The sequence below is a fragment of the Pongo pygmaeus genome, chromosome 21 (assembly GCF_028885625.2).
Source record: "Pongo pygmaeus isolate AG05252 chromosome 21, NHGRI_mPonPyg2-v2.0_pri, whole genome shotgun sequence".
Taxonomy (NCBI): domain Eukaryota; kingdom Metazoa; phylum Chordata; class Mammalia; order Primates; family Hominidae; genus Pongo; species Pongo pygmaeus.
Window position 1 is genome coordinate 46,966,258 of NC_072394.2, and position 9,989 is coordinate 46,976,246.

At 48.0% G+C, this 9,989-nt stretch overlaps 1 long non-coding RNA gene across 1 annotated transcript; it reads right to left on the minus strand.

The window, feature by feature from the left end:
* Nucleotides 1–7,999: 7,999 nt before the first annotated feature.
* Nucleotides 8,000–9,330, minus strand: LOC129021757 (uncharacterized). The gene is made up of 2 exons (XR_008496138.1): nt 9,200–9,330; nt 8,000–8,276 (listed from the first exon to the last, which is right to left on the minus strand). It is a non-coding gene; the product is annotated as an uncharacterized LOC129021757 (long non-coding RNA).
* Nucleotides 9,331–9,989: the final 659 nt, after the last annotated feature.

Here is a 9,989-nt window from a genome sequence, read left to right on the forward strand (position 1 = left end):
CCTGTCTCTATTGAAGAAAAAAAAAGTCAATAGGAAGATTGCTCAGCAATAAAAAGTAGCGAACTACTGATACAAACAACATGGGGCCAGTCGCGGTGGCTCACACCTGTATTCCCAGCACTTCGGGAGGCGGAGGAGGGGATGGATCATTTGAGGTCAAGAGGTCAAGACCAGCCTGGCCAACATGGTAAAACCCCGTCTCTATTGAAAACACAAAAATAAGCTGGGTGTGGTGGCACACGCCTGTAATCCCAGCTACTCAGGAGGCTGAGGCAGGAGAATTGCTTGAACCCTGGAGGCAGAGGTTGCAGTGAGCTAAGATCGAGCCACTGCACTCCAGGCTAGGCGACAGAGGGAGACTCAGTCTCAAAAAAGAAAAAAAAGGAAACCATGGAACTCAAATTCATAACACTAGGTGAAAGAAGCCAGGCTCAGAAGACTACATACTATATGATGCCATCTCTGTGATGCTCTGGAGAAGGCAAAACCATAGACACAGATCTGTTGCTGCCAGGCACAAGGGCTGGGGTAGGGGTTTGAATACCAAGGGACAGAGGGGAGGGGGTTTGGAGTGATGGGAACGCTCTGAGAAAATCTTGATTGTGATGGTGGTGACATGACTGCATACATGTGCCAAAACTTGCAAAAGCATACACTAAAAAGGGCAAATCTTAGTCTATGGAAATTATACCTTAATTTGGCCAGGTGTGGTGGCTCACGCCTGTAATCCTAGCACTTTGGGAGGCCAAGGCAGGCGGATCACCTGAGGTCAGGAGTTTGAGACCAGCCTAGCCAATACGGCAAAAGCCCATCTCCACTAAAAATACAAAAATTAGCTGGGCATGGTGGTGCACACCTGTAATCCCAGCTATTCGGGAAGCTGAGGAAGGAGAATCACTTGAACCCGGGAGGTGGAGAGGTTGCAGTGAGCCGAGATGGCACCACTACACTTCAGCCTGTGCAAAAGGAGTGAGACTCCATCTAGACTCCATCTCAAAAAAAAAAAAAGAAAGAAAATTATACCTTAATTTAACAAATGAAAGAAATGAAAAGCCAATAGTTGCTTGGGCTCATTGAAGAGTGAAGAGAGGAAACAGAAAATAGGTGAGGACTTCACTCTAGGTTACACCACCATGGAGATTGGAGAGAGGGAAAGGGAAGGCTGCAAAGAACAAGTGAGGTGAATAGGGGCCAGGCATGGTGGCTCACGCCGGTAATCCCAGCACTTTGGGAGGCTGAGGTGGGAAGATTGCTTGGAGCAATCCTCAGGTCCCTAGGAGTTCAAGACCCACCAGGGCAACTTAGTGAGAACCACCCCCATCTCTGCAAATATAAAAAAAATTAACCAGGCGTGGTGGTGTGCGCCTGTAGCCCCAGCTACTTGGGAGGCTGAGGCGGGAGGATTGCTTGAACCCAGGAGTCCGAGGCTGCAGTGACTGTAATTGTGTCACTGCACTCCAGCCTGGGAAACAGAGTGAGACCCTGTTTTAAAAAATAAAAACAAAAAAGATGAATATAGTTGGTGAATGAAAGGGATTCAAGCAAATTTGTTGCAGACCTACTAGGTGCTAAGTGTGCTGACATACTGATCTTACCTGCTCACCTTACTGAGACTGTGGGGGAGGTGAAATGGACTAGCCCTGCTATACGGATGAGAGGAAAGTGGTTTGCCCTGGGTCCACACACAGCATAATAGTGGTGAAGTGAGAATATCCATGCTGGTGTGTCCTGCACACTCTTCCCTTTGTATCAAATAAGTGGAAGAATGAATGAGTGAATATCACTGCAGGTGCTGAGGTTTCACTAGCAGATTCCAGCCAACGATCTGAGAACGTGATATTTTTAGCGAAGTTGGGACCATAAAACTTGTTCCATTTCCCAACTCATGCAACGCCCAGCCCCTCCCGCTGTGGCTCTGAGATTGCTCCCCGGCCTTGGGAAGGGCTCCCCAGGCTTATCTAGGGGGGAGAGTGAAACTGTAAAAGGCTTTATGGCTTTGAGATCACGTCTGCAAGGGGCAGCGATTGTCGTTATAAACTTGAGCTGGCCCTGCAAGGGAGGGCAATACGCTGGGCTGAGCCGAGTCAGGGGAGAGTTGAGCAATGCCAAGGGAGCGGCCGTGCTGAGCCGAGCATTCTGGGGCCTGTGGTCAGGGACCATCATTCATTTACCTCATTTCATCCTCACATAAAACTCTGTGAGGTTTTTTTTCTTTTTGAGACAGATCTTGCTTTGTCACCCAGGTTGGGGTGCAGTGGCTCAATCATGGCCCACGGCAACCTGGATCCCCTGGACTCAAGTGATCCTTCTGCCTCACCCTCCTAAGTAGCTGAGACTACAGCCACATGCCACCATGCTTGGCAAATTTTTAAACTTTTTGGAGACTTAGAGTCTCACTATGTTGCCCAGGCTGATCTCAAACTCCTGGGTTCAACTGGTCCCCCCACTTCAGCTTGCAAAGTGCTGGGACTGCAGGTGTGAGCCACTGTGTCTAGCCTTATTGCAATGTTTTAAAAAATTCTATGACATGCTCTTTTTCACATTATGGTATCTCTGAAATCAGGATGTGTCTTTAAATCAATGGCGTCCCACAATTGCTAAGGGTTTGATCAGGTGGTAGCCCTGACCTAGTTGGTTCTGGTCATTATTTCCAGTGGCCTAACTGGACAATTGCACCCCCTTTGTATTTCATCAAAAATGACTTAAGGACCATTTGAGGAAGGGACCAGAGTCCTGCTTGTTTCCCAGAACCTTCCATTAACACCTTCGGATAAGATCAAGAAAGCACCTGGGGCAAAACCTACATAATAGGAGTAAGTGGGTTGGGAGGAAATCCAGGAGACAATAGTGGAGAGTTCTTTCAAGAAATGCTGCATGGGCTGGGCGCGGTGGCTCACGCCTGTAATCCCAATACTTTGGGAGGCCAAGGCGGGTGGATCACGAGGTCAGGAGATCGAGACCATCCTGGCTAACATGGTGAAACCCCGTCTCTACTAAAAATACAAAAAATTAGCCGGGCATGGTGGCGGGCACCTGTAGTCCCAGCTACTCAGGAGGCTGAGGCAGCAGAACGGCGTGAACCCAGGAAGGTGGAGCTTGCAGTGAACCAAGATCTTGCCACTGCACTCCAGCCTGGGCAACAGAGGGAGACTCTGTCTCAAAAAAAGAAAAATAAAGAAAAAGAAAAAAAAAAAAGAAATGCTGCATGAACAAAGCATTTAATGGAATGGAAGATGATATTGCATGGAAAAATATGGACAATGAAGATTCTGGGCAGAAAAGTGACCTCAGTGGGCTGGATGCTGACTGTGAAATTTTGAAACTCCTTACCTCATCTATCTTACCCAGATTTTCCTTTTTATGTGTGCACAAGGGTGATATATGATTTTTTATTTTCTTGAGACAGAATCTTGCCCTGTTGCCCAGGCTGGAGTGTAATAGTGTGATCTCAGCTCACTGCAACCTCCACCTCCCCAGTTCAAGCAATTCTCCTGCCTCAGCCTCCCAAGTAGCTGGAACTACAAGTGCGCGCCACCATACCTGACTAATTTTTGTATTTTTAATGAAGATGGGGTTTCACCATGTTGACCAGGCTGGTCTCAAACTCCTGACCTCAAGTGATTGGCCCACCTTGGCCTCCCAAAGTGCAGGAATTACAGGCATGAGCCACCATGCCTGGCAATTTTTTTTTTTTTTTTTTTTTGAGATGGAGTTCCACTCTGTCACCCAGGCTGGAGTGCAGTGGCAAGATCTTGCCTCATTGCAGCCTCCACCTCCCAGGTTCCAGCGTTTCTCCTGCCTCAGCCTCCTGAGTAGCTGGGATAAAAGGTGCCCGTCACCACACCCGGCTAATTTTTTGTATTTTCAGTAAAGATGAGGTTTCACCATGTTGGCCAGGCTGGTCTCAAACTCCTGACCTCCTCCCGCCTTGGTCTCCAAAAGTGCTGGGGTTACAGGCGTAAGCTGCAGTGCCCTGCCAATATATAATTTTAAAAACTATGTCTAAATCTCAAAGAGCCTTTTAATAAATAGAAAATAAAAATTCTAAATGATAAGGTGGCATTGTCACAATTAATTGGCAGTGTCTTTTCTAAGTGGTACATAAAATGCTAGTGCTGTTTACAGCAGAAGCATCTCCGGTCAGGTTACCACATTTCACAGATGAGAAAACAGCAGAAACATCTCCGGTCAGGTTACCTCATTGCACAGATGAGAAAACTGAGGACACAGAGGCCACAGGGCAAATCAGTGATGGTGCCAGGGCTCTCTCTGACAACAGATACTGTGCTCTTCCTAACACCTGAGGATGACTTGGATGTGGATTAGCCCCCTGGCTCTTCCTCCCTCAAAGGTCTTGGTCCCAGCCAGACAACTCCAACTCTGCCATCCCAAGGGCCTCTGGGAGGCAGTGAACTCTCCTATTGTTCAAAACTCAGGCCAGCACGGTGGCTTACACCTGTAATCCCAACATTCTAGGAGGCCGAGGCGAGCAGATCACCTGAGGTCAGGAGTTCAAGACCAGCCTGGCCAACATGGTGAAACCCTGTCTGTACTAAAAATACAAAAATTAGCCGGGCATAGGGTGGCGGGCACCTGTAATCCCAGCTACTCCGGAGGCTAAGGCAGGAGGATCACTTGAACCTGGTAGGCAGAGGTTGCAGTGGGCCAAGATCACGCCACTGCACTACAGCCTGGGAAACAGAGCAAGACTCCATCTCAAGAAAAAAAACAAAAAACTCAAGCTGAGGAGGGTGAGCAGGAAGCCTTCTTCCCAATGTACCAACCACCCCTACTTCCCACTGCTCACCTCAGCAACCCCAGTCTGGCCAAGTCCATCCCAACCCATGCTGCCGCATGCCCTTCATGCTCTTCCTAGGACATTTAATCACCTGGTCTTGGGCCAGGCAGATTGGACTCTCCCTTCATTTTACAGACAAGGAAACTGAAACACAGACAGGCTGCCGGACTGTTGCAGGCAAGTCAGGGAAGGGTACGGTCTGGAACCCAGGGCTCAAAATGCAGTGTTCTTTCCAACTTCACAGATTTCTTAGATCCAGAAGAGGCAGGCTGGCAAGGGACAGCAAGGGACTCAGAGTGAGTCAAAAGAAAGGACTTCCAGGTCAGAAGGATTGGTAAGACCTGAACATGTAATTGTGGGATGATGCCAAAGGTCTTTACCTGAATCTTGTCAACACTAACAGGTTCCAGGACAGCTGCACTTAGGGGGCCAGTAGAGGCACAATCTTGCTCAAAGAATGGGGCCAAACTACAGCAGCCATCTCTACCATCCCCATCAGATCCTACCTCTCTCTGCTTAAAACCCTCCAATGGCTTCCCTTCATTCCTGGAACAATTTTAAATTCTTCACCAGGGCCCCAAGGTCCTACAGAACCTGGTTCCTGATCACGCCTCTGAGATCATCTCCCCATGGTCACTCCATTCCAGCCCCCTTGGGCTCCTCCCTGTTCCTCAACACACTAAAGCTGTTCCCATTTCACAGCCTTTACCCTAATGTTCCCTTTACCTGGAACATTCTGTCCTCAGCTCTTCCCATGGCCACTTCCTTCTAAACATTCAGGTCCCTACTCAAACGTTGCCTCTTGGAGAGGCCTTCCCTGATCACTTGGCTAAATACATGAGGCTTTGCAGGATACACAGTCCCTGCTGCAACTACTTAAGTCTGCTCTTACAGCGTAAAACAGCCATAAGCAATATGTAAGTGAATGGGTGTGGCTGAGTTCAATAAAACTTTATTTACAAAAGTAGGCAGTAGGCTGGATTTGGCCTATGAATGTAGTTTGCTTACTCCAGCTCTAACTAATTGTCTTGTTTGATTGTCTTCCTCTATCCTTCCCTCCCTAGACTGTTAACTCCATAACAGCAGAGACTCTCAGTCTTGTTCAATGCTGCTGTAGTAGCCAGCCTCCAAGATGTCCCCCAGTGATCCCCATTTCCTGGTATTCCCACCATTATGTACTCCCCTCCCAAACTGAATAGCGTTGTCTGTGTAATCACTAGGATATTGTGAAAAAGGTGGAGTGTGACTTTTGAGGCTAGATGATAAAAGACATTGTGGATTTCATCTTGCCACCTTGAATCCCTTGCTCTGGGGATGCCAGCAGCCATGTTGTAAGGACACTCAAGCAATCCTATGGCAAGGTCCACATGGGAGGAACTGAGGCCTCCTGCCAACTGCCAGCCATGCAAATGAGCCAAATTGAAAGTGGATTCTCAAGCCCCAGTCAAGCTTTCAGGGGATCACTGTCCCAGCTGGTATTTTGACTACAACCTCATGAGAGATCTAAGCCAGAACCATCCAGCTAAGCCATTTCTGAAGTCCTACCACACAGAAACTATGATATAATACATGTTTGTTGTTTTAAAATCAAGGTAATTAGTAATTAGTTATGCAGCCATAGATGACTCACATAGTTGCCTAGCACAGTGTCTGGTCACAGAATAAATAGGCTCAATTAATATTGGTTAATAAATAAGTTAAGTGCTTAATAAATATAGAAGGACACATTATAAAAATAAATGTTTGGGGCTGCTGCGGTGAGTGCATTCTCACTCATTAGGCACCAACTAAACTTTTATTAAAATAAAATAAATGTTTGAAAGACAAATGTATTATAGTTTTTATATAAATAAATGTAAAAATATACATTAAATAATATAGAAGGGCACAATTAAAACTTTCCTAATCCACTGATAGTCCTTGGACTAGATGCCTATATAAGAATTCTTTCAACCTTGAGAGCCTAAGATTCGGAGATTCTCAGTTTCTGTGTATAATTAATGCTAAGTCTAGGATTATATAATTCTGAGACTTTAGATTTCTGTTTCACCAAGTCCATGGCTCAAAAGCTTGTGATTCTAACATCTTACGATTCATTTATCAACATATATCTTGGCTGAACAACTCTTCTCTGCCAGGCACAGTGCTGGGTGCTAGGGATTCAGCAGAGAAAAGATGATCCCGATATCTGCCCTCCTGTGGCTCATGAGTGGATTGGGACACAGGCAAACACACAGGCACACATGATGTAGTGATCTCCGTCACATGGGTAAGCACAGCAGCTGGAGTGGGGAGTGTGGTAAATGAAGGAACACCAACCCAGATATTCAGGAGGGATGTGAGCAGAAACTGTCCTCAGAGCAAACAGGAAGAGAGAGGACTTCAACCAGAGAAGGAAGTGGTGTTGTAGACTGTGTTCCAGGTAGCAGGAATAGCCAGTGCAAAGGTCCGGGGGTCGGGGGAGAGAGCCAGCATCCAGCACATCTGGTGAAGCAAAACGAGTTCTGTATGGGTTGGTATAGAGTTGGGGGTGGCGGGCGGTAGAAGGCAGAGTGGCCAGAGACTGTTGCCAGATGACTGAGAACCTAGTAAACCATATCAAGGAGTTTGAACTTTATCCTGAGGGCAAAGGGGAGCCAGGGAAGGGTTTTAAGGGGCAGCAGAGTGGCACAATCTGCTTGGTAGTTTGGAAAGATGCCTCTGGCTGCTGTGTACGGGTTTGGAAGGAGAAGAGATGAGAGACAAGTCTGGAACAAGATCCCAGGTGAGGGAAGAGGCCTGAGTGAACCGGAGGTGGGCCCCAGAGAGACATTTCATTTACGGTGTGGGGAATGGACAGGGAGTTGGTGGCAGTGTGGGTTATACTGGTAACCTGGGAGCCCAGGACTCCTGGATTTTACGATTCTAAAATTCTTGGCCAGGCACAGTGGCTCATGCCTGTAATCCCAGTACTTTGCGAGGCCAAGGTGGGCAGATCACTTGAGGTCAGGAGTTTGAGACCAGCCTGGCCAACATTGTGAAACCCCGTCTCCACTAAAAACACAAAACAATTAGCCGGGCCTGGTAGTGCACGCCTGTGATCCCAGCAACTCGGGAGGCTGAGGCAGAAGGATCCCTTGAACCCAGGAGGTGGAAGTTGCCTTGAGCCGAGATTGCACCACTGCACTCCAGCCTGGGTGACAGATTGAGACTCCTTCTCAAAAAATAAAGTAAAATTCTATGATTCTGTGTTCAACACTCCATCATTCTTCAACACAAAATGTTCAATGATATCACCATATGTGTAGGATGCCTAACCTTACCGCCCTCCATCCCTCCTTTCTGAGCTTCAGTTTTCCTTGTTTACAAAGTGAGGATCATTAACACTGCCCTTGCAAAGCAGCCGTGGGAGTGGGAGACGGTCTGTACTCAGCATCTGCACAGAAATGTGGTCCATCACGGCAGGCGTGTTTTTCCGGAAGTGCTCAACACACAGGCACTGTCAGGAAAGAGCCGGGTGTTGAGAGAACAAGAGGGATCAGCAGGGAAGAGCAGGGCAGGCAAGGAAGAGCCTGGTCGTTGTCTGCTCCTGGAGACCTGGGCTGCTCTGGCCTCCCGGCTTCTGCCTGGGCATCTGATACCCAGATTTGGTTGTTTGCTTCCAGGCACCGAAAAGTTTACATGTTGGTTGTGAGGTTCCCCATTTCTGCAGCTGGCCAGAAACTCCCCTTTCCTGGTCTTAAACTCCCCCAAGGGCTACAGACACCAGCTGGGGGTAGCCAGGCAAGATCTGGTCTTCCCTGGACTGATCTAAGCCAGATCAAGTCCCACAAAGCCAGATCAAGTCCCAACCTGCTCACACTCTAGCGCCCCCTCTAGGTCACACTATAGGCATTCCCTTCTTAGACAACTGTCCATTGGCTCCAGCAAGAGCAAGTCTTTGAAGACAGAACCCTCACTCCTCTCCCCAAAACACATGGTCTCCTGAACCACACCCAAGGTTTATGCGTCTCCTGCATTATAATTTGCTTCTCACCAATGGTTCAGTTTTAATTCAGTTCAATCCACAAAACATCCATTGAGGCTGGGCATGGTGGCTCACACCTGTAATCCCAGCACTTTGGGAGGCCGAGGCGGGTGGATCATTTGAGGCCAGGAGTTTGAGACCAGCCTGGCCAACATGGTGAAACCCCATCTCTACTAAAAATACAAAAATTAGCATGGCGTAGTGGCGGGCGCCTGCAATCCCAGCTATTCGGGAGGCTGCAGTGGGAGAATCGCTTAAACCCAGGAGGCAGAGGTTGCAGTGAGCTGAGATAGCACCACTGCACTCCAGCCTGGGTGACAGAGCAAGACTCCACCTCAAAAAATAAAATAAAATAAAATAAAATAAATTGAACAACCTAACTGTGACAGGCTTACCCACTGTTTGGAGAAAGAGATGGGAGGCCAGCAGTGGTGGGCCTGAAGTTGCCAGTGCTTAGTGGATCAGGGTTGGGCTTAGGGTCTAAAACCAGAGAGCGCAGTTCATTTCTTTGCACACAGTAGGGGCTCTGCAAACACCCGTGAAATTAAATCAAATTAGGAGTTTAAGTGACACAAGCTAGCATGCACACCAACTATTTCCGGAAGGCGATGAGAGACCAGAGAGCGAGATGGCTTTCGGGGTGGGTGTGGGGGGGCTGGGTAGCTGGGATCGGGGTGGGAGGAAGACCTACTTCTCATTTTATGCCCTTTTGTACCTTTTGAAATGTTTTACTTTCACCACATGCACACAGAGCAGAGTCAATCAAACAAACAATCACAATTAAATAAACAATGCAGGGAGCCAGGCTGTCTCAGAGCTCCATGGCTTCATGCCTGCTCTTCCTGCTGGTGAGATACTCCTTCCCAGCTTCCTCCAACTGGAGAAGTACACGTCCTCCAAGATGTACACAAATGTCCTGTCTTCTGGGGCCTGTTCCTGCCTCCCTGTGATAGTTCTTCTCTGCTAACCCACCACATCCACACGCAAGCGGTCCAATCTCCAGCCCTGTCTGTCCTGCTCTGTGGTCTGGAGGCACCTGTGCCTTCTGACATCACAATACATTCAGCCAAGGGGAGGAATCGGCAGAGATAAAAGGGCAGGATGAGGGAGAAGTGGGCATGTTTATGCCACCGCCAGCTCCCTCCTTGTTTTGCCTTAATTTTGGCAGTGGCTGAATTTCTCCAT